General features: G+C 38.7%; 1 protein-coding gene across 1 annotated transcript in view; it reads left to right on the forward strand.

Moving 5' to 3' along the window:
• Positions 1–23,249, forward strand: part of LOC135077359 (serine/threonine-protein kinase SMG1) — a 195,598-nt gene that overhangs the window by 103,732 nt on the left and 68,617 nt on the right. The gene's annotated exons all lie outside the window — the stretch shown is intronic.

The raw sequence follows: 23,249 nt of genomic DNA on the forward strand, positions 1-23,249 counted from the left end.
AGCGACTCGTGCGCTCACACGCTCGACTTGCTATGGTTTTACTTAGGCTGGGTTGCACCATCTTACTTTAACTTTGACAAACGTCAATCTGTCAAACTCCATACATCGGTTATCGTTAGTGTCAAAGTTAGGTGGTGCAACTGAGTGTTAGTTGATTATTCACATTTGAAGGCTCTTTTCAGATGATAGTTTAATGACGCACAAATAAGAGTAAGCTACAATGATTTTGCCTTCTTTAAAAATCCTACAAGTGATGCTCTCACATACGAGTACATAGACTGGTTTAAGCTTTTAGAATTACTTAGTAGTCCAGTAGAATTAGCTTTTAAATCGGAAATAATTCCTACAAAAGATTTTATTGTTTTAATGGCTTCATTGGTTGCCCATTAAGACTCTCCTAAGTTTTCGACTTCGACGGAGTTGTGCTTAAGTGGTGGGGGCCCCCGAAAGGGGCATTTTTTCGGTTTTCCGGTTATACCGCGTAAAGGACTTACCCTATCAAAAAGTGGTCTTCATGACGGTTGAAGGGCACTTAATCCTGCATTGAATAAGGCCAAATTCATATGTTTTGGACAAACCGTTCTCGCGCTAAAGTTCGGCAAAGTAGAAAATATACGTATAATTAATGACCCTCTCCACGTCCAATGGTTTGTTACCCACAGGCTTCCAAGTCTTGAAAAGGGCCACCTTAACCAGTGTAACCCTATCAAGGCTTACGAGCTTGATGCGCCTATCCTTGTTCGTCCCAGCCGTTCCTTAACTGCGGTTGCTGCACCTCTTCCTGGCACTCACCTGAACGACTCTGTGTTACCTACTGTGGCTGCCCCTCTTCCTTGTATCCTCCTGCATGTCTACGTTGCCTAGCCGTATGCCTGGTCTAAGGTTCGACGCCAAAAATCAACAACAACAAGTTCATATTAAAACGCTGAAGAGTTGTTTGTTTGTTTGTTTGAACGCGCTAATCTTAAGAATTACTAGTTTGATTGAAATAATTATTTTTGTGTTGAATAGTTCATACATTGAGGAAGGCTATAGGATATATACAATCACTCTACGACTAATAGAGGCGAAGCAGTAAAGAAAAATGTTGCAAGCACGGGAAATAGTATTTAAACTATTTTCACTCGTACGAAGTTGATTTTGTGGCGTCGAACCTTGGACCAGGCATATGGCTAAGCAATGAAATCGTACAGGAGGGTACAAGGAAGAGGGGCAGCCACATTAGGTAACACAGAGTCGTTCAGGAGAGTGCCAGGAAGAGGTGCAGCAACCGCAGTTAAGGAACGGCTGGGACGAACAAGGATAAGCGAATCAAACTCGTGAGCCTTGTTAGGGTTACACTGGTTAAGGCGACCCTTTACAAGGCTTGGAAGCATGTGGGTAACAAGCCATTGGACGTGGAGAGGGTCATTAATTATACGTATATTTTCTACTTTGCCGAACTTTAGCGCGAGAACGGTTTGTCCAAAACATATGAATTTGGTCTTATTCAATGCAGGATTAAGTGCCCTTTAACCGTCATGAAGACCACTTTTCGATAGGGTAAGTCCTTTACGCGGTATAACCGGAAAACCAAAAAAACGCCCCTTTCGGGGGCCCCCACCACTTAAGCACAACTCCGTCGAAGTCGAAAACTTAGGATAGTCTTAATGGGCAACCAATGAAGCCATTAAAGCAAAAAAATCTTTTGTAGGAATTATTTCCGATTTAATCAATTTTTGTGTTTAATTCTACTGGCCTATAGGTATATTATTTTGTCGACATATTTAGGTTACAGCCTGCCTCATGATTGCTTTATGAAATTAACAGGTTATTTTTAGTAAAAATTTCGCCATTCCATTTAACTCACAACAGTTTGTTGTGAAATATAAAATTGTATCACAGGAAAAACAATTTCAGCGGCATTAACGTTTATATTTGTAGCAAGTTTGTTTTCCATCGACGCAGCGAATTCGCCTGCAAACAAGCAACGCGTTATTTATACTAAATGAGTTGTTAGTTGGGACGTGGGATTATTATTTTACATAAGGGCTCTCACGTTGCGTTGGGACTAACACGTGTATAGGCTTGGGATATGTTCTTACTATCGAAGCGTGGCGAGATGAGGTTTTCTGGGAGGAAATTATGAAAAAACGTAAATTATACAGAAAAGTAGAATTGCAATATAAATAGACGCCACCCACGCTACATCACCCCACCATGTACCTCGTCAGCGCAACCACGACCACTCTGACAAGAGTGCCCGTCTAGGAAGAGAGGTCGTACCATGGCCATTCTAGAAACGTGTGTTTTTACAAGCATCGGTGACGGAACGGTGTGGTAGACGTGTTCTGATAAGGCATTAAGTTTTTTTTGCATGTGATAGAAAGGTAAAACGCTATCCTAACCGGTCTTTAATTTTATTGTTCAACACCCACTTGAGACTGTGAATTTTTTCAAGTAATAATCGTGCTCTAATGCATTGTCATGCGTTTGCTGATATTCGCCCACACGAAGCTCCTCTTATGCATGAACACGCACCTCCTAAATGAGTGTTGGAATAGCTGACAATTACAAATATATTATACAACGAGATTGTAGCTAGTTTTAGGTACTTATGCTCTCTCTATTTTCTTTTTTTGAACTCAAATAACGCAAATCTGTATTTCATAATGAAATTAACAAGTTGCGTTAATCGTAACAATAGGTTACAGTTATGGACTGGCGTAATCTGTACTTAAGTGCCGTTATTCATAGCCGTTATAATCTCAGTTATGATTTACAATGCTATAAATGTGTTGTTATAAACCTCTAGCTAAAATGAAATGCTATTAGATCTACTACGTGTTTGTAATACTAGCGTTTTGCCCATGGCGTCTCACGCTCTGATTTTGGCTAACGGAAATGCTGAATGATGCTTTACAAAAAACCGTAACTGTGATTGAACCAGTTGTAATATAACGAGTAGGTACGTACTTACTTTTTATATCCGTGAAAAGGTTGGGAACATGTCGCGCGTACACTGAAAAAAATGTTTGGTTACTGCTTACACAACAAAAGTGACCACCGAACTAAGTGTTAACTATAACCAAACTAAGTCTAGCTCACTACAGAATTATTTGTTTAATTTACACAACATTTTGTACCTCATAACCAAAGTGTTCGGTGGTCACTTTTGTTGTGTAAGCAGTAACCAAAAATTTTTTTCAGTGTAACAAAAACAGGAAAAGAGTATAAAAGAAAACAAATGAGCATACATTTACACATCAATAAGCCATGCCTAGTAGCTCTAGATACGCTTACACGCCCGTATTCACAAGTGAAGCAGCAAATCGAACGCACACCGTTAAAAAAAGTTCTGTGATTGGTTCATGTGTGCGTCCACGAGCACTGTGAGACCTCATAGTAATGTTTGTGAATACGAGCATTACCCTTGTACCTTGTAACCCTTTCTGTTATTATGTATTATTGTCCACTCAAACGGTAACGAGCGGCGTGTGGCGGCCAGACGCAGCCCATTCATAACATCAGTTGTTCCATCGCGTAACGTTCAATTAAAATGCAAATGGCGGTCGTCTGCGAGGTGGCAGCGCGAACAAAACTGAACAGTTGAGATCAGGCTGGGTTCCGCTGGATACTACGAGGAATGGAACCCGGGTCCGCAAAGTTCATAGCAAAGTTCACGAGCTGTCATCGCCTTTCGCGAGCTGTCATCGTCTTTCGCGCGCTGTCAAACACGAGGCGAGGCGTTTACGTTACGGTGGTTGCAGTATGGAGTTTCATACAAAGAAAACTGACCGCCTCGAGTTGAGACGGTTACGAGCCCTTTCCGGGTTAATAAATGTGCGACGACCTTAAGGCGGATGAGTAGAACCTTGGTTTATATTTCATGGGCCTGTGGACAGTTCAGATCAGGATGGGTTCCGCTGGACACTACGAGCTACGGAATCCGGGTCCCTAAGGCGGAACAGTAGAACCTTGGTTATTAATTCATGGGCCTGTGGACAGTTGAGATTATGATGGGTTCCGCTGGACCTCAGATCATAGAAGGGAACGCTGGACACAATGAGCGACGGAACCTGGGTTCGTAAGGCAGAAGAGTAGAACCTTGGTATTAATTCATGGGCCTGTGGACAGTTGAGATGATGGGTTCCGCTGAATACTACGAGGGATGGAATCCGGGTCCGCAAAGTTCATAGCAAACTTTTCAACTCGGAAAGGGATCAACATCGTTTCGCCTTTCGCGAGCTGTCATCGCCTTTCGCGCGCTGTCAAACACGAGGCGAGGCGATTACGTTACGGTGCGGATAAGTTTGCGTTGCAGTATGGAGTTTCATACAAAGAAAACTGACCGCCTCGAGTTGAGACGGTTACGATCCCTTTCCGGGTTGATAAATGTGCGAGGACCTTAAGGCTGAAGAGGAGAACCTTGGTTATTATTCATGGGCCTGTGGACAGTTGAGATCAGGACGGGTTCCGCTGGATACTACGAGTGACGGAACCCGGGTCCGTAAGGATGAGTAGAACCTTCGTTATTGTGTCCAGTGGTTTTTTCGTCGGGACCCTTTGTAAGATCATCCATCTATTTATGTAACAAATTCGAGTAATACATCAAAAACTTGCTAAATAATAGAATGTAAATTCCCTCATGTAAACAAACAGACGTAGATTTTGTGTAGATGTGGTTAGCAGAATAATTATTACTGACGGGATTACTACCATGTACCTTAATTTATCCCGTCAATAATAATTATTCTGTTAGTGACCATGAAAGTTTAAAACAATATAACGTGATTAGCAATTTAAGATACTCAAGATAAGTAACGCACTTTATCTTATCTGAAATATTTGAAGTTCTCGAGCGTCCACTTTGAAGCATTCAAGCCCTAAACTTGAAAGTCCTTCAGATCAAAAAATTTCCAGTTCGGAATATTCTAACAATTCATAATCAAATTCACGTGCAAGATCGCCTCTGAGAGCGATGATTAAATTGCCGAACCAATAGCGTCGTTCTTTAATTCGTCTAATCGGTGGGGGGCGCCACCCTCTACGTTAATAATTAACATTGGATTTAATCGTTTTACAAAGCAAAAACAAATTATGCTTTATTTGGAGAAAAAAGTACACTTTCATTGTAACTTGATTTGTGCAATACGAACGACTTACTGTAGGAAATAGTGAAATGGACAAGAGCTTAAATCTTATTCCCAAAACCAATGCTTGTTACAATATAGTCTTCTTCCTATGTATTATAGTAGGTATATACAGGGTGGTATTTTGTAATGCCACCTGAAAGGAAAGTACTCTTAATATTGTAGATAGAATGCAGTTCTCTTTCTTTTCAAAAATAAAGGAATATTTTCTTTCAGTAAAATTTTCTATCTACAGTAAAGAGTACTTTCCCTCCAGGTGTCATTACAAAATTTTACCCTGGTTTTTATCCTGGTCTGACTAAATATCTATCGTAGTAGGTGTTTAAATTACCAGTCTGTACATAAAATTGTTAGAATTGAATTTATCAATAAATGAAATGACCTTGACAAAACTCGCGCCTCATAATGCTACATGTGGAAATACTGAGCCATTCGTTATAAATCCCTATTCAATTGGCTCGTTTATCGCTGCAGCGCAAGCACTCCCGCCCCGGCTGATTGTTGAATCCCTTGACAGTTCCTTTCGAAATTATGAATTCTTTTGCTCAATTAAATGCACAAGTTTACATTTCAGCTACATTTTCATCCCAATTATTATATCCACTTTAAATATTTCAAGTTATTACTTACTTGAACTTTTTAATAAATTTTTCGGAATTTTTTCCGTTGATTTTATTTTAACAAGTAGGCGTACTAGTACTAAATAGTAGTACTAAAAAGTAGATTCTCATAATCATTAGGTAACTTGGTTGATATGTTGCAAACGGTTTACCATAGCGACTCGTACGATAGCTAGGCATCTTTAGCTAATATTATTTACAAAGAACGAACGAAAAGCGCTCAGTTTGTTCTTGATTATCCATCTTTCATACGCTTGACCTTGTTCCGATCGGACGTGAATACCGTTATAACGGCCAAGAACAGATTTTATGTCATTATCAGTTCATCTTGCCCTAGCCTTGATTGTAATTGATAACGGAATTATTCCTTGGAGAAATATTTCCTGGAAAAGAACCGCTGTAGTTATATTTAGTTAAGTGGATTACAGGATAATCTCGTTAGATCGCGGCAAATGCCCGCGTTAATTTTGTCTTTATTGCTGCAAAAAATGCCGGGGCCAAGACTTCTTTGTGAAACTGTACACTGTACAATTAAATATCTCTTGTGTAAGGTCGCTATTTATAACGTGAGAATGATTTTGTAGGCTTCATATTTGTAAAAGCACTTATAAAATGGTAATGGAACCTTATATAACGGTCTCGCATTCAGAAATATTACAGACATAACAATCGTGACAGTAGGTATTGTGCTATTTAATATTTATGGCAGGTGAAGCCTGGTAAATTTAGTCGCTTTTGTGAGATAGAACCCACTAGGAGCAATGTTAGTGTGACGAGCATAGACATTCATAGTCCATGTACATTGTACATAGGTTATTAATTCGTTAGGTAATTAGAATAATGCATTGTGTAATGTTTAGTATTGAAACTTGAAGTTGAATGTCGCTAAGTGCCCCGCTATCTCACAGTCTCACTTCCACATCTTTTCGAACGTCACTTATGCTGTTCCATTTTCGCTTTGCTCGCAACTTGAAACGAAATAAAAATGACTGCAATAAAACTGCATCTGGCTTCGTAAGCAATATAATTGACGTGGGTGGGGGTCGGAGAGGGTAGTGTTGCACATAAAATAAATGATCTCTACAATATTTAAGTAAAATGAAATACATAAATGAAAGCGAACTATACATACCTATTTCGTATATGAGTACTTACATCCTTTCTTCCTACTCTCTCCCTAATATAAAATGACCTATATTTTTTATTGTGTGATAACCGTAATGAAAGTCCTGTCTTCATTTAAATAACGCAACTGTGTGAAAAAGTAATCCAAAATAATGCTTTTCACCTGTTCACGTTTTATTGGTCCTCGTCGCCAATGCGTGCAGCCCCCACGTTGGGCGCCAATGTGCCATTACGCAGCAGAATAGCTCGTAAGTCGCCGCGGCGGTAACGCGACCGCGCGGTCACTTCGCGCCGGTAATTCCCCGAATTCTGACAAATTGCGCGGCCTCGCACCGGACGTTTATTTTATTAGCGCACTGTATCGGACATATCAATTCTGCCGCATCCAACTTCGCCGTCATTAAAAAGTAATGGATCCTCCACTGTTGCGCCACGATGTGATGTTAATTGTGATGCATTTAAATGGATATTCGTCACTGTCAGCCGTTTTATTTTTAATTCGTGAGTAATTACGATTGCTACGAAATTAAGGCACGATTACAGCTGAAATTACTGTTTATTCATGTTTTAATTAAGTAGGTGTATGCGGGGCTTGAACACGTGAAATGATTGTTATGGCTTCAGAATGAAATGTACGAAAATGAAATATTATACGTTGCACGACGAACGATTGAAACAGTCGTGTACAAAATATACAGGACATTATTTAGGTACCTCCAACAAATGGCTATATCGTAAAGGAAGCGGCCCGTAGTCCTCTGTAACCCTAAGCCCCGTCCGGGCTCTACGTTGTGTACACGATTTATCGGGACTTGTCGTACAAATAACGTTTAACACCGAGAATGTTGGAGAACGTTTTCTCCATTATAACTGCTCGCTGAATTTTGTTATTTTATTATTGGAGTGAAAGAACTAAATATTTTTTAAATTAGTGTTTTAGATTATTGTGTTTATAATTGACAGAGTTATCATAGGAACAAAGACATCTACTCTCAAAAATACAATTAAAAATTATAAGCTCATGTTTTACTGTTCATTTGTGGTCTTATCCAGTTCCGCCTTCATGAAACCAAGTATTATGTAGTTATGCAGCTGTAACTGTCTCATTTTTCGTAATGACTACCATCAAGGGAACTGCTTAATTGCTGCCTGATTTCATAATTATGACACTCAACATTTTGCATATCGTTAGATGAATAGATTTTCATTGTAAATCCAAAATATCTAATAAATACTTCGAGTTCCTAGCATGTTTGTTTCAGGTGGCACATTTAGGATATTTCCATTCGTATGCTAAAGCCGTATGTAGATCGTTCCATTTACATCCTCCGTTCATCGTTATTCTAAGTGAGCACCTTCGCACGGGCGTGGATGTGGTTTCATTCGCGCTCACCCCGCGTCGGACGCCAAACAAATCGTTATTGCTTAGCTCTCGTACGCTTCGCTCCGAGTGACTCATTTTTCAAACGTTTCAAGTTTGATGAACTTGAGAGTTGAGACCAACTGGTTTTCTCACGAACTCTTCGAACTTTCGAAGAACGTAGTCTCTTTCAACTGGAATATCAAACATTTGGAAACTATTGAAACACCATTTCGACAAATATCTTACAACGTCCAAGAAAGTTTATTTACAATCTTTCTTGTCGTCAATCAGATCTTGGGAATTAAATACAAATGACCAATACGATTGTTTATTTTCAACTACATTTCTTCTAGCCTCATATCCTAGCCTACGTTGAGCGCCAGGTTAGTCCTAGTTCAATTCTTGAAAAGTCACATCAATACCGTACGTGTAGATTTGTTCTCATATCTGTAACCTCAGCCGGCCCTTAGTGTCGATAGGAGACATTGGTTCGCCCCCGGCACTTTGTTGATTTGAATCATATCTCCAACGACACCGGGCAGTAACCCGACGTGACGGGAATGCCGCGGCTGCCTCTGAAATTTTCAGCAGGATTGGATTACAGTCGCTACTTGTTCCCACTTTGTTCTTGGACGAGTTAAGCTGAGTGCAGGACGTTCGCTTAATGGGTTTTCCTGTTGCCGTTTAAAGTTTTGAGGTTATGCTTTAACGGTTGTTGTTTTAAATTTTATTTTAACACAAACTTAACCTCACACTTATAATTTCTTTTTGAAGTCAAATCAAGTTTTAAAACGCTTATTAGGTTACGTTTAGCAACATCATGAACGCGTGGCCAGAGGATATTTTTAGCTCTTGCAGCTTTTTGCTTTAGCAGTGTTAAATGAATAAAAATTTAAAATTCTGTTTTCTAGACTAGAGTTTGAAAGTTAATCCAAACATCTGGTCAAGTGGCTTAATGCGTTTTTAACTCGACGCCCGCGGCTGCTGCACTCCCACGGAATAATAAAATTATGAGTTTGGAAAACATCACAATAAGTACAAGAGCAGTCTTCGCAGCACTTAAATAATGCTCGACACGAAGCGTTGTTTGAAATAAAAAATAATGAGACATGTAAGAGCCCCTGAATGTGACGCGTTGTTGAATATTTGAGAGCCATTTTGTTATACCGTTTGTTGTTCTTTGTTGATTGATAAACGGTTTTGACTTTGATTAGATTTCTCTGTAACATTGTGGATGTGTGTGACTTTTTGTTCCCGGATTGCTTGATGGTTCCACGGTAATTACTGATGGGTTTCTTGCAGTAGTCCTGCCCTGAACAGCTAGAGCCATTAGTAAATGAAGGACAATGTATTTTAAATATCGATCGAATTGGTGATTGTGATATTTTTAGGTTACTTTTATTTTACGGTTTCTGAATGTAATTTTGTTACAGCACTCTTGCGTATTAGTTTATCGATTTCAGGACCATATTTTTAGACAGCTTATAGGTTTCGATATAATGTATCTAAGCTAAGGTACTAAGCTACATTTGGGACGTGTATGTGTCCTGAAAAGGGCCTATTTTTTTGCATGCAGGACAAGGCAGGTATTTGACCGCAATCGCACCTGGTGTTAAGTAAGATGCAGTCTAGGATGGTACATATCTGCCATGTAAGTGTATATTCACTCTCGCCTTGAAAAGGCCCGGATTGTTCAGGAAATACAGCATCTTTTGAATTTGCATTTCAGTTGATTAAATCAACAAAGATATATTTAATGTGGTGGCTGTATTGCTCAATTGCCTTTGTTCGGAGCAAGTTTGTTGAATTAACAAACGGAGTGCGGCACGCTTGCTTGGACTCGGGACTTGGGACTCCCGGAGTCCGCCTCCGAGACTCAACTCGCGGACGTGTTAAGTTACATGCGATATTTTTAGCTGCCACTTATTACTTGAGGTTGAGAGTAAAGATTCTTTGAATATTTACTTCAACGCGTGGGATGGAAACTGTTTTGTGCCATCTCGTATACTTGTATTCATTCGTTTAGTTTCATGTCTCAATGTAGGTACTGAAAGAAAATAGAAAGAGATCCTAGTTAGTAAGATTAATATAAGATAGATTGAGTAGAATCTGGGAAAAGGCCTTTGGTACTCGTATATTCATTAGTAGGAGATAATGATAATTAAAATTCATTAGTTCACATCCCGTCAGGATTTTGAAGTCTATGGATTAGGAAGTATACTGAAATCCATCCAATCCATTCTGAAACATTTAACTGATTGTTAAAAGGCCGCGAATAAATAAAAATTACAACGGTAAGAATAAATTAACTGAATTTACTTATTCTGTTTCAGGTACGTTGCATTTCCAGTCGCTGTTATACAAGTTAATTCCTTTAGCTGGTGAGTCAGTGAATTATTTCGGCTGGAATATTGTTTTATTTTATTGCTGTTTAAATGTTCCTAGTGACATTGCAAGCAATATTTTTAACTCTGCTAGAGTTGCAAAGTATGATTTAGGCATTTTAGGCTGAGTTGCACCACCTAACTTTGACCGTAACTATAACAATAACTGGCATATTTTGTATGGAGTTTGACAGATTTTTGACGTTGTCAAAGTTAAAGTAAGGTGGTGCAACCCAGCCTTAATATCTGGGGGCACGGCAGTGCCCCCACCAAGTCGAGCAAAAAAGCGGCACGTCCGTACCATCCTTTTCTCGAAGCAATTCAGGCCATTTTCGACCGCCTGTAACTTCGTTGTGGATAAAACTAGAAGGCTGAATTTTCATTAGCTATGCAGGCATTGTAAAGACACGGTATATTTAAAATTTCATTCAATCTGAACCAGTAGTTTAAGAATTATAACGGGTCAAAGTTACCTTATTTTGTCACTCACTGACTGACTCACTGACTGACTCACCGATCATCAAAACTCTAAGGCACTTCTAGCAGACCTAGAAGCTTCAAATTTGGAATATAAGTAGTGTTTGGTGTATGAATCAAGGAAAAACTAAAATATTTGGGGGCACGGTAGTGCAACCGCCAAGTCGAGTAAAATTTTTCAATTTCGGTCCAGTTTTCTAGATACATAACTGCTGTCTACAAAATACAAAAAGAAATGAGATCCCAGCAAAAACAATACTTGTCAAAAAAACCAAGTCTCGCAACTCAGTTGTTCTACGGTAAAAAGTTGTGAGATCCATGTAATACCAAGTCCAGGCCAGGAAATCTTTAACGTTTTACATAAATATATTGACTTGGCCATCGCATGAAAACACGTGTAAATTAAATTATTTAGTGCGATGGCCAAGTATTTATGTAAAACGTTAAAGATTTCCTGGCCTGGACTTGGTATTACATGGATCTCACAACTTTTTACCGTAGAACAACTGAGTTGCGAGACTTGGTTTTTTTGACAAGTATTGTTTTTGATGGGATTTCTTTTACTATTTCGTACACAGCTGCAAATGTTTTGGTAGTTGCCGCCATATTATATCACTAGTATGTATGTTATTGTGTCCCCAAGGACGATGTTATTTGTTATGATTTCCTCGTTGCCTCTATGGTACCTCATCTGTGTTTGTTGTGCCAATAACAATATTATTTTTACTGAGGCCAAATACTGGCATTTATTTATTTATTTTTATATTTACCAAACGTAATTTATAAGTAAGCATCGGTCTACTTCCACAATTGTTTTCCGCGTTTTATGAATTATGTAGATACTATATCGGCCACAGTGTTAACTATATCCATTTCCGTTTTTGCTCTCGCTCTCATCAAATAGTGATTCTTTGCGATAGAGCGAGACATCATGACCGGCAATGGATAGTTAATATTGTTGGCGATAGTACGAGTAGATGGAACTGATATTTTTAGGCCGCACGAGCCAAGAGTTATCAAGATATAGCCTAATAAACTTTATCTTAATTATTGAATTACTTCCTCAGTAAACTTGATAATAGTCTAATTAACCTTTAAGAAACAATAGCGGCTAAAATGGATGGTTTTGCAACTGATAGCTCCAAACTTCCAATGAACTTGTTCAACTCTGGCTGAGTTTTGAGACGAGACAATGGCTCTGTGTATCGGAATACTGTATTTAATTAAACATGCTGGGAGTTGGCAACTTGGCTGAGGCATTCCAGTGATCGTGACTGGGTGTTGGTTGAGGCTTTGTTAGTCGCATTCTATTAAAACACCACTAGTGTCAGCGCTGCTTTTAGTTTTATCTGATGCTAACCATTCCCTCGAATGGTCCTTAAGTATATTCAAAAAGTCAATTATTATTATACATCTATCTATTTATATCAGCCTTAAGGGGGTTCACCTTCGAATATAGGCCTTCCTCTTCAACCCTCCACCGACTTCTGTCCCTGGCCACACGCATCCAGTTCACTCCAGCCTGCTGCCGGATACCGTCTGTCTGTCCCTGCCGCTGGTGTTGTTGCGGGGTATCCTCTCCAGGGTCCTTCTGGCTCAGTGATCTTGGTTCATCCGTGCAATGTGTCCTGCCCAGCTCCATTTCCGGCTCTCAATCTCTTCCACCACTTCGCTGACCCCTGTAAATTATTACATCATAAGCAGCTGATGCTTCTTTATCATGCATGCTCAGGCTCATCCTTGGTTAATTTCGCTTTTTTATGATTTACAAAAATACAATGTTTGAGGGATTTTTTTAGTTTCAAATGTTAATCACATATCTTCGCAACTTCATTCATAAAGTATATTTTAATTGCGTCTATGTAGTGGCAGTAGGTAAGTATAATAGCCATCGGAATTTTGTATTGGTACCCAGTGCGAGCTAGCGTGCCCGACTGTCAGCAATTTGTCCACGGCGAGGTTACGACTGCTAGCCTGATAAACTCGGCTCCCATGCGACGTTTTCTCTGTTCACTGACGTTTGTGAAATTGTTTTCAACTTCTCACACTTCACTAATTGTACCCGATGTAAATCCTAACTGAAAATGTTCTTCCTAAATATAGGCCAAAAACCATTTTTGAAAAACGTCCAACTTTTTTAGAAAATACTCTCATATAAGGACACTAACAAGTATTTACTTACAATACAATACTCATGCCCGTATTCACAAACATTACTATGAGGTCTCACAGGGTGAGTGGACGCACAGGGTGACACGCTAACCAATCACAGAGCTCTATTTAACGCTGTGCGTTCGATTTGCTGTTTCACTTAAGCAAGCATCGTTTGTGAATACGGGCGTCATAGGGACATGGACATTGGACAACTCCATGTCAATTTCAATCGGCCATAATGCTATAGTCTATTGAGGCGAACTACGAGTAGTTCAATCTATAATGATTTCATTGTTATTATATTAGAGCCATGCGAACGTAGTGTCAAGGGTAGTGGGCGGCTGACAACAATCGATGTCCCGTGGCATCGATCGGGGGGCACTCTGTATTCGGGTGAGACTTGCATTTTTGCATTCGTTACATTATGTACTTGAATTTATTAGTTAGCGTTCGAACTCGTACTCATATGACGTTAGCTGTACATGTAAACACAGTGAGGAAAATCGTTGTAAAGAATCGGGATGCGCCACTGACTACAAACTTATGTAAAAGTACTGGTAGGTAACAGCTGTTCTTTATTAGACACTAGCGACCCGCCCCGGCTTCGCAAGGGTGCTAAGTATACATATAAACCTTTCCCTTAAATCCGCTCTATCTAATACAAGAAAACCGCATCAAAATCCGTTGCGTAGTTTCAAAGATCAAAGCATACATAAGGACAGATAGCGGAAAGCGACTTTGTTTTATTCTATGTAGTGATAGTGATTCTATACATAGATACTAATCCACTAATATCTGCTTTTGTACTTTAACTTTAGTTCTCAAGGTTCTTTACAAAGTACTTCAGCTTTTCCAGTAGTCTAACTACCTGAAGGCTAAATCCTTAACGAAGTTAGTCTCGGCCGACTCAGCCTCTGATTTCAGGCAGGTTGACTAACTCCGCCTAAAGTTAGGCGAAATTACAGCCTAGACCTAGAAGCGAACTCGTGCGAGTCTAGTGCCACTACTTATTAATACCTAGATACTACAGACTCATTACTGTTCGCTAAATATAATATAGGTAACTAATAGTTGATCAACATCGATAATAATCCATTTACTAGTTATGTAAGCAATGCTTTGAAAACCTCTGCTTTATCACACCATGTGTATGTGCTGAGCAGACACAGCATAACGCTTACATAATTAGCATATGTGCAGTTGATGAAGCACATGATGCCCTGCGTGCCCAAACAACTGCACGTAGGAAGATTTAATTAATACTACTTACCTGTGATGCTACTGCATGACAACGCCACTCTTGTAGCGGAGTTTTGGGCTGATACTGTGTAGGTTTGTTGTCGACACAACAAGAAGAAGAATTAGCATAATAATATCAAAATCAATATGTATTTATTTGGTAATATGTAAATCGATTTTGTAGTATGGAAGTTTTGTAGTATGGATTTTGTAGTTTGTAATTATGGAAAGCGACAGTGGCGACCACGGGCTGGAAGACGTAGCGTGGGCAGGCCTGCTACTAGGTGGACCGACGATCTGGTAAAGGTCGCGGAAAGAGACTGGATGCCGGCAGCGCAGGACCGTGCATTGTGGAAAACCTTGGAGGAGGCCTTTGTCCAGCAGTGGACGTCATTTGGCTGAAACGAACGAACGATGTAAATCGATTTAAACGTTCTTGATTTTACCATTTTACTATAAACCAAAAGTATGCTGCCCTTAAAGCTCTAAGTGAAATAAATCACCAGCCTATTCGGTAACTGCGAGTTGGCGTGACCCACATACTGGGCACGACTCTGGACTGGTATTCAAATCACTGTCGGCCGCTGGACACTGCATACTAATGCAGGGCACACAGAAGACGTTTACTACGCTTGTTTGGGCTCGCAGGATCTTATGTAGTTCCATCTTTACATAACGACATCACTGATGTACCACTGCTACTGCTATTTTAGACAATAATGCAAAAGTAAATATGGCGTAACATTTAATACAGTTCAGTAGTGTTGCAGACAATGTCTTCCCATTCCGTTTACCACCGAATTCCATTTTAAAAAATGTTTAGTATTCTGTCTATGGAAGTAATGCTCGTATTCATAAACACTACTATGAGGCCTACAGTGCGCGTGGACGCTCAGGGTCCCAATAACCTATTCTATTCATAGACAATACATACTGTGAGTGCGAACCAATCACAGAGCTCTAATCAACGCTGTGCGTTCGACTTAGCAAAGCGTCGCTGCTTCACTCAAGCAAGTATCGTTTGTGAATAAGAGTGTGAGTTCTTTAGTTTTTTGTAGTAAAATAACACTTATTCCCAATGCCACACACAGCGTCTAACTTGATGTGCTGTCGCCTGTACTGCACATTGTAGACAAGGCATTCGCATTATTGCACGAGGGAATGTAATCGCATATCTGCCGCAGATATTGCCGACATTATTCAAATCTGTGACAGACTGACTCAATAGCCTGATGGGACTTTATTGCATTACCGATAATTGGCATGCTACATTTAGCAAAATGTCAGTTAAGCTTGAATTTTTGCGGAATTTGGGACTTTAAATCATGTTTCGGACGGTGATACTGAAAAACGAGGTTGCTTTTTGACATTATTAAAACTTTTTGTTTTGCCTCTGCTAGATATAGGTAAATGTTCTTCTTTTGGCTAGTACCTATTCGACTACCCAAAATATACCTAATTTCCTTACGATAAGTTGTGATCACATTAAAAGTCAAAATAACTAAATTTAGTCCTATGTCATAGAATTAAAACCTCTCTCATTTGCATTGATAACTTAAGGGAAAGCACCAAGCTTCCCTATTGCCCCTACATTCTGAGGTTTCTGTTAAATCCACGCTTCCAACATTTAAGTAGGCCCCAAGTGCAATCCGAACTGTCAGAAGTTAATTTTTGAGAGGAGTGCGAGTAAATGATTGCGGCACTCTGTAAAGATGTTTACACATTGTATGAATCAGAATAGAATTTATTTATTGCTTTTTCTGTGTACAGTTTGCAGGTATGTATTAAAGAACCAAGTATTTCTTTCGGAAGCGCATTCTATAGCCTAGGTAAAGCTTTATCTCACCTTGCCATTAGTATCTGAAATTCTCAGAATAACGGTTATTCTGATTTTGAACAGTTTGACTTTTCGCAATAAGTGTCACAAAGGGTTTTCTCGACTTTTCAACCGACTTCAAAAAAAGGAGGAGGTTCTCAATTCGACCCGTATGTTTTTTTTTTTTTTTTTTTCTATGTTTGTTACGCGATAACTCCGCCAATTATGAACCGATTTGAACAAATCTTTTTTCGGCGTATAGGTAATACCTCAAGGGTGGTCCCATTTAAATTTAATAATAAAAAAACAACCCCCAAGGGTGGAAAATTGGGGATGAACTTTTTTATACGCAATATCTCCGCCGATTATAAACCAATTTGAACGATAATTTTTTTGTTGAATAGGTATTATCAAAAGGGTGGTTTCATGCGAATTTGAAGAAAATATTTCACCCCCAAGGGTGGAAAATTGGGGATGAACTTTTTTATACGCAATATATCCGCCGATTATGAACCAATTTGAACGATAATTTTTTTGTTGAATAGGTATTATCAAAAGGGTGGTTTCATGCGAATTTGAAGAAAAACTGGTCATGGTAGGTACAACTCCTTAATGCTAAGGAGTTGTAGGATAATTCTTTAAATATTATAAGTACAAATAGACCAACAGTTGTATTCTTTCATGTTTTTAAGGTGGGCTGACGGTTTAAGGTCTTTTTAGGTTTCCTATATTATGGTAACCTGTATTTTGTAGGGAATATTATTTTACACTAGACATGAAGAATATGGTCTCAATGTACTGCCTACCTTCAGTGGTAACATCAAGGTAATAATTAGTTAACTAAAAAGCAAGAAATAAGTAAAATTTTATAAAAAAAAAAAAAACCGACTCCAAAAAACCTACACTAAAAAGTAGAAAAATAATTACTTATTTATTAGGACGAATTATTAATATTTATGTAGGTATACCATGATTGATACTTTTGGAGTCGGTGCAGGCAAACTTTACATGTTTCATAATCTTGGCACCGACTCCAGAAGTATCAATCATGGTATACCTACATAAATATTAATAATTCGTCCTAATAAATAAGTAATTATTTTTCTACTTTTTAGTGTAGGTTTTTTGGAGTCGGTTTTATTTTTTTTTATAAAATTTTACTTATTCTGGTACTGGTAATGTTTTTAACATTATGAAAACGTATTCTTAGAGAAATGTCATAAATAAATGAATGATTAAGCGCATTACGTGTGTACTGCCTCTTACTTGGAACTAGAAACTCCAAGTTTAATGCCTCGCGTAAGAGGCTGTGTGCTCGAGAAGTTTGAATGAAAACATCACTCGAGTATTGTTACAAAATGACGCAAAACTTCTTGGAAACTATGTTTCGTATCTTTAAACTGGGAGTTAAGAGTTACATATTTTCAAAAACTGTTTATATTGCGCTAATAACACCCAGGTCAACCAACACCGCTGAAGAACATTCGCAACATGCATATTTAACGTTCAAATCACGAACCGTCTTCTGTGATGTCATCACTTATCTAAATATTCAAATAATACCTAACTACAGTATCATCATACACACTTGAATTCGAATATTAATACAAAGTAACATTTTAGTAGTAGGTAGTCCGATTGATTGATAATTTAGACGGTAATCGATACTGTCTAGATTCGATTGCTCTGTCGTGGCTACGTAAGACTGGAATTTGGAAATTCCATCACTAGTTATGACGTAATTCCATTTCGTACCTGCCGACGAGCGATTGAATAAGGCCCTCCAACTCCCAGCCTACACAAGTGGACGAAGCTATGCACTGTGCGAAATACTTTGTAACTAGTGAGTACTTACTCAAGGTCGTACCGTTATTGAACAGTGGTTATAGTTATTTTTTGTAATCCTGTTACACCTACTTAACCCTTTATTATTACCACCATAAAGACACCTAAGGCTTTAAGCTTCTCATGACTTTACCTACTAAGGATGTAGCAGCGCCATATAAAATACATACGAGTATAACGCCATAACTCCGAAAGCAAAGTGAGTTTTTTGGTTTAACGTGATTTCGGGAATGAAGCAGATAAAATATTTTAAGCAAATAATTTCATTTTGTATGAATTGTTGATGTGAACGTCCATCAAAAATAATAAAATCGTTTTATATCAGTATCGCTAATGAAAACTGACGTCCACAAACGCGGTCGAGACACATATATGATGCAGCACGCGCGGCAGCCATCTTTTATTCAGAGGCTCTGGCAACATTCAGTCACCCTCAGAAATTACAGCCACTCTCACCTCTAATCCGACGCAATAAAGGTGTAAGTGTACCTGGTGTACGTTCCAAGCCCTATCACTCTTTCGGTTGTACTAAAATTTACGTGTACCTACACTATGCCGGTGGCAAGGTAAATATTTATAAAGCAGTTTAAAAAACATTGCGCTTTATTTACATTATAACTGACACATGCATGTAGTTGTAGAGCATATTATTGTTTTAAATAATTAAATTGCGTGTAATTTAAATTCAATATTTAGACCGATCACAATCTTGAACTTATTTTTTTTTTTGTACTTTTAAGATTAGATTCATACTTGAGTCGATGCTCAACGTGTGCTCGTGTCACATAAATTTTTCAAAATTATTTGAATCTGAAATATTTTTTCCTGTTCCTGCGTTCCTGTCCTGCTCGGAACCACAATCGCATCATAATGCGCAACACGTGTATACTGTATACATGTGTGCGCATGCATTATCCAGCGCAACCAAGGTACAGTCATCGCAGAAGAAGAATCTACAGCCATTACATTTTAGACTTTACTTCCTAGACTAAGGGGCTGTTGTTACTTGCGGAGGTCTGTAGGCGCTCGATAACGAGCGTTGATGCATCGCCCCGATACAATATGATACCGAACACCTAGTCTCAGTGTGTCAAAGGCGTTCTACAAGAGATACTTCGTCATCTTGTTGAGGTGTTTGTTATCGTGATAACATTAACTATAGTCCGATTTTTAATTCGACGGAATTCTGACAGCTGTCATTTTTTTAAAAATTCAGATGTAATAAGCCTTTTTTGCTTTGAATTATTAATAAATAATATGAAATGAATTTTTTCATCAACTACAACTTACAAGAATGAACTATTGTTTGTTTCGTGAATTCAATGTACACTAATAATTATGTACATTTTAGAGATTAAATAGATAGAAACGTGTTTTTAACACAGTAAAACAACATATTAACATAAACGAAAATATGTATTGATCATCAATCATCATTATCGTCATCATAATCAACTTGGATTATAAAATTGGCATCTTGTTAAATTGATTATTTTATGAAGCTAAGGTTCTATCAACAAAAGGATTTTCATAAAAAAGGTTTGTAACATGGATTATTGGCCAGGGAGTCCAGTAATAGAAAAATAATGAGGATCAGTACTGTTGTAGAAAATTCAATAAAACTAGTATCTACGTTAATCTTTAAGACATAAGAAAGATATATCTTTTTGAATTATCCAAATCGGACCATTACTTACGAAGATATTAAGTAATAAACATAGGCCGTTTTTGCCGCTAAAAGTCAACGTACGCAAGGCCGCGTGACGTCATTATATCCGAATCGAGCGCAGCCGGCGTACTAATGGGATGGAAAATATTTTTTTCCGGCTAAACTATCAGTTTTAGAAAAAAACTTTTAATAACATTTATTCTTCAAAATAAAGTAACCTCGATAGGTTAAAGTAATTTTTAAAAATAAAAATTGTGAAAAATAAGTATTGCTATGTCCAAAAACCACATTTTCATAGGATTCGATGCAATGCGGAGACGCGGTTGGGGTGAGTGTAACTTAATGATTGTTTGTATTGAACATAATAATACATAATATGATGCTAATACCCAGTTTCTGGCCTGGGGGGGGGGATAAGTCATACCCAGGTTATAGCCTGGGGGGAGGGGCAAGCCTTACCCAGCTTCTGGCCTTGGTGGGAGGGGGGAGAGGCAAGTCATACCCAGTTTCTGGCCTGGAGGGGGGGGGGGGTAAGTAATACCCAGCTTCCGGCCGAGGGGGAGTCATACCTAGCTTATGCTTATGGACTGGGGGAAGGGGCTAGCCTTACCCAGCTTCTGGCTTGGGGAGAGGGGGGGGGGGAGGGGTCAAGTCATAACCAGTTTCTAGGGCTGGGGGGAGGGGCTAGCCTTACCCAGTTTCGGGCCGGGGGGGGGGGGGATCATACCCAACTTCTGGCCGAAGGGGAAGTCATGCCCAGCTTATGACCTGGGGAGAGGAGAGGGGCGGGGTAGTCATACCCAGCTTCTAGGCTAAGATTAAATAGATTTCCAGCACGGAGCGGCTGTCCTTTCCTGCAGCAGCTGGCCCGCCCATGGGAACGGCGAATAGATAGGTAGGTGCGTAGGTTTAACTCAGAAAAACTAAATAACAGGTAGGTATTAAGTAGTGATGAAACGGATAGTTGTTTGGCCGGATACCGGATACCGGATATCCGGCCAGCTGCTAGGCCGGATAGCCGGATATCCGGCGGCCGGATAGTTGGCCCATTGTCTCGTTGCATGTCGTGACGAGTTTAGCGCCGCACAGGTGTTTCGAACGCGATCAGTGGGTCTATTAGTAGACTAGACTAGTCACTTTTCGAAAATCGAATTCATCCGAATAGAATGTCAGATTTTGCCACTTGTCTAGGGGGCAGATTAATTCGGGCGATTTTGGTTGCCATCGTGAGTGTGTGATTGAATAGCGAAAATTTATTTGGCAATATTTTGACATTAACAGATATTTACCATTTATGTATTCGTCATTAGAGATAATAGCCCAGAAAAAGAAATTAGTTTTTTGAAAGGCCTTAATATGGCTTTTTTGTAACTTTTTGGACTTTAAATAAAAGCCGTCATTATTATAAGCCATTTTATTGATATTTATTTACCCCAAAGATTTAATGTATTTCATTTTATTAATAGGAAACTGTCGTAGTTTTTTAATGTCCGGTATCCGGCCGGATAGTGAGTTACTATCCGGTATCCGGCCGGATAGTAAATTTAGGCCGGATATCCGGCCTACCGGATAGTTACCGGATATCCGTTTCATCTCTAGTATTAAGTGTACATCGAAATGATTTTCATAGCAATGTCTTATTGTTAGAAGTTATACCTTATTGTTAGAAGTAAATAAATTAATACTTATACATTTTTATATTTTACTTGGAAGAAGATATGACTCTAACAACACTTATGTACACTTCATTTGAATAAATCGCCAAATATACCACCGCGGAGACCCCAATCGCGTCTCTGCGTGCCATTGAATCGTATGAGCGTATGGATTTTTTGCGTTATTTTTCACAATTTCCATTTTTAAAAATTACCTATCGATAGCTTACTTTATTCTGATGAATAAATGTCATTACAAGTTTTTCTCTAAAACTGATAATTTGGCTAGAAAAAAATATTTTCTATCCACGCAGTACGCCGGCAGCGTTCGGATCGGATATAATGACGTCATCGTCCCCGCGCCGGGCGGTCAGTGAACTTTTTTAGTAATTTGGCCATAACTTCGTCAATTTTTGTCGTAGAACAAAAATTTTTGCACTGTGTATTAAGGATTTCTTAGCCCTATAAATCTGCATTCACAGCTAAAAATCGAAATGATCCTCATTTCCCAATTTTTTTTGTAACTTCTAAAATATGATAATAAAAATTCAAATAACCATTTTGAAATGATCAGTACATTTTTAAGCCTTAGTTTTTTAAGTGAAACCTTAAATTCAAGAAAGGATTATTTTTTAATTTGTGTAAATGCTCTCCATCCTTAGTGGGAATGTTTCAATGTTGGCAACACTTCTGAAATGTCAAAATTCCGTCGAATTAAAAATCAGAGTTTAGTGTCAGCCCGCACCGTGACTTAGATCTTTAAAATCTCGCTAAAATAAAAAAAAAAACAAAGTTTTATTCGAAATTGTGATTTCCAGGTGTTACGACTTGAACGACGTTTTACGTATATTTTAATGAAAGTAATTTTATAGTGACAACTTTAGGTAGAGGTTGAAATATCTTGACAAAGTAAGTAAACCCTTGAAAAAGATGCTGACAATAGTGACAGAGTTCTTGCGCTGCTTCTTCTCAGCACTGGCCCATTTATTGTCCTGAAGCAGTGGTAGGGTTAATACTGGGACGCGTAAAGTGCTTTTTAGAAGCCAACTTGCATTAATAAATTAGTTTTATGAGTTTTTATAAAGGTCCTAAAACCCTTGAAACTATAAACTATTGAATAGAGCCAGGAAAACAACAGCTGAGCAGTTATGAACGCAGTAATTGCAAGCTGCAGCCGGACTTCCGCGAGGACGCGACGAGTGTGACTCTACACAATAAACTTTTATATCGCTAATGTTACTCTAGGGTTGTCACTTACTATGGAATAAGTTATTTTTTGATAACTTATTGTTAATTTGAATAAGTCGATTTATTAAAAAAACATACTTTTAAAAAGTTTTCTGATTGGTATAGGTAGATAAATGATATGGAATTTGACCCTTTGCTTTACCACACCGCCATCTTGAAAACGTCATGTGAGTCATACATCGTCTCGTTTGCGTTGCGTTTCTTATAATCTTTATGTACCATTTGTAATAGATCTATTAAGAATAGATAGCCCTAGGCCCTTCGCCGCCATCTTGAGAAACATAGTAGCTGTCGAGCGGGCAAGTGGCGCCCAACGTGTGACTGCCGCGACCTCGCGTTGCGCTTTCCACGCGCTTTTAATATTATTCACTACTCGAAACTAGCTTCCGTTGCACTTTTTAGAAGTTCAAGCGTTTTTTGCTCACTTGTGACACGATGTTTAATGCAAACATTTTATGTTTTTATTTCTTTCTTTATCCTGTTAGTTGCCTTTAGCTTCTTTTTATATCAAAGAATTTAGGT

This window comes from Ostrinia nubilalis, chromosome 13, assembly GCF_963855985.1.
Source record: "Ostrinia nubilalis chromosome 13, ilOstNubi1.1, whole genome shotgun sequence".
Lineage (NCBI taxonomy): Eukaryota > Metazoa > Arthropoda > Insecta > Lepidoptera > Crambidae > Ostrinia > Ostrinia nubilalis.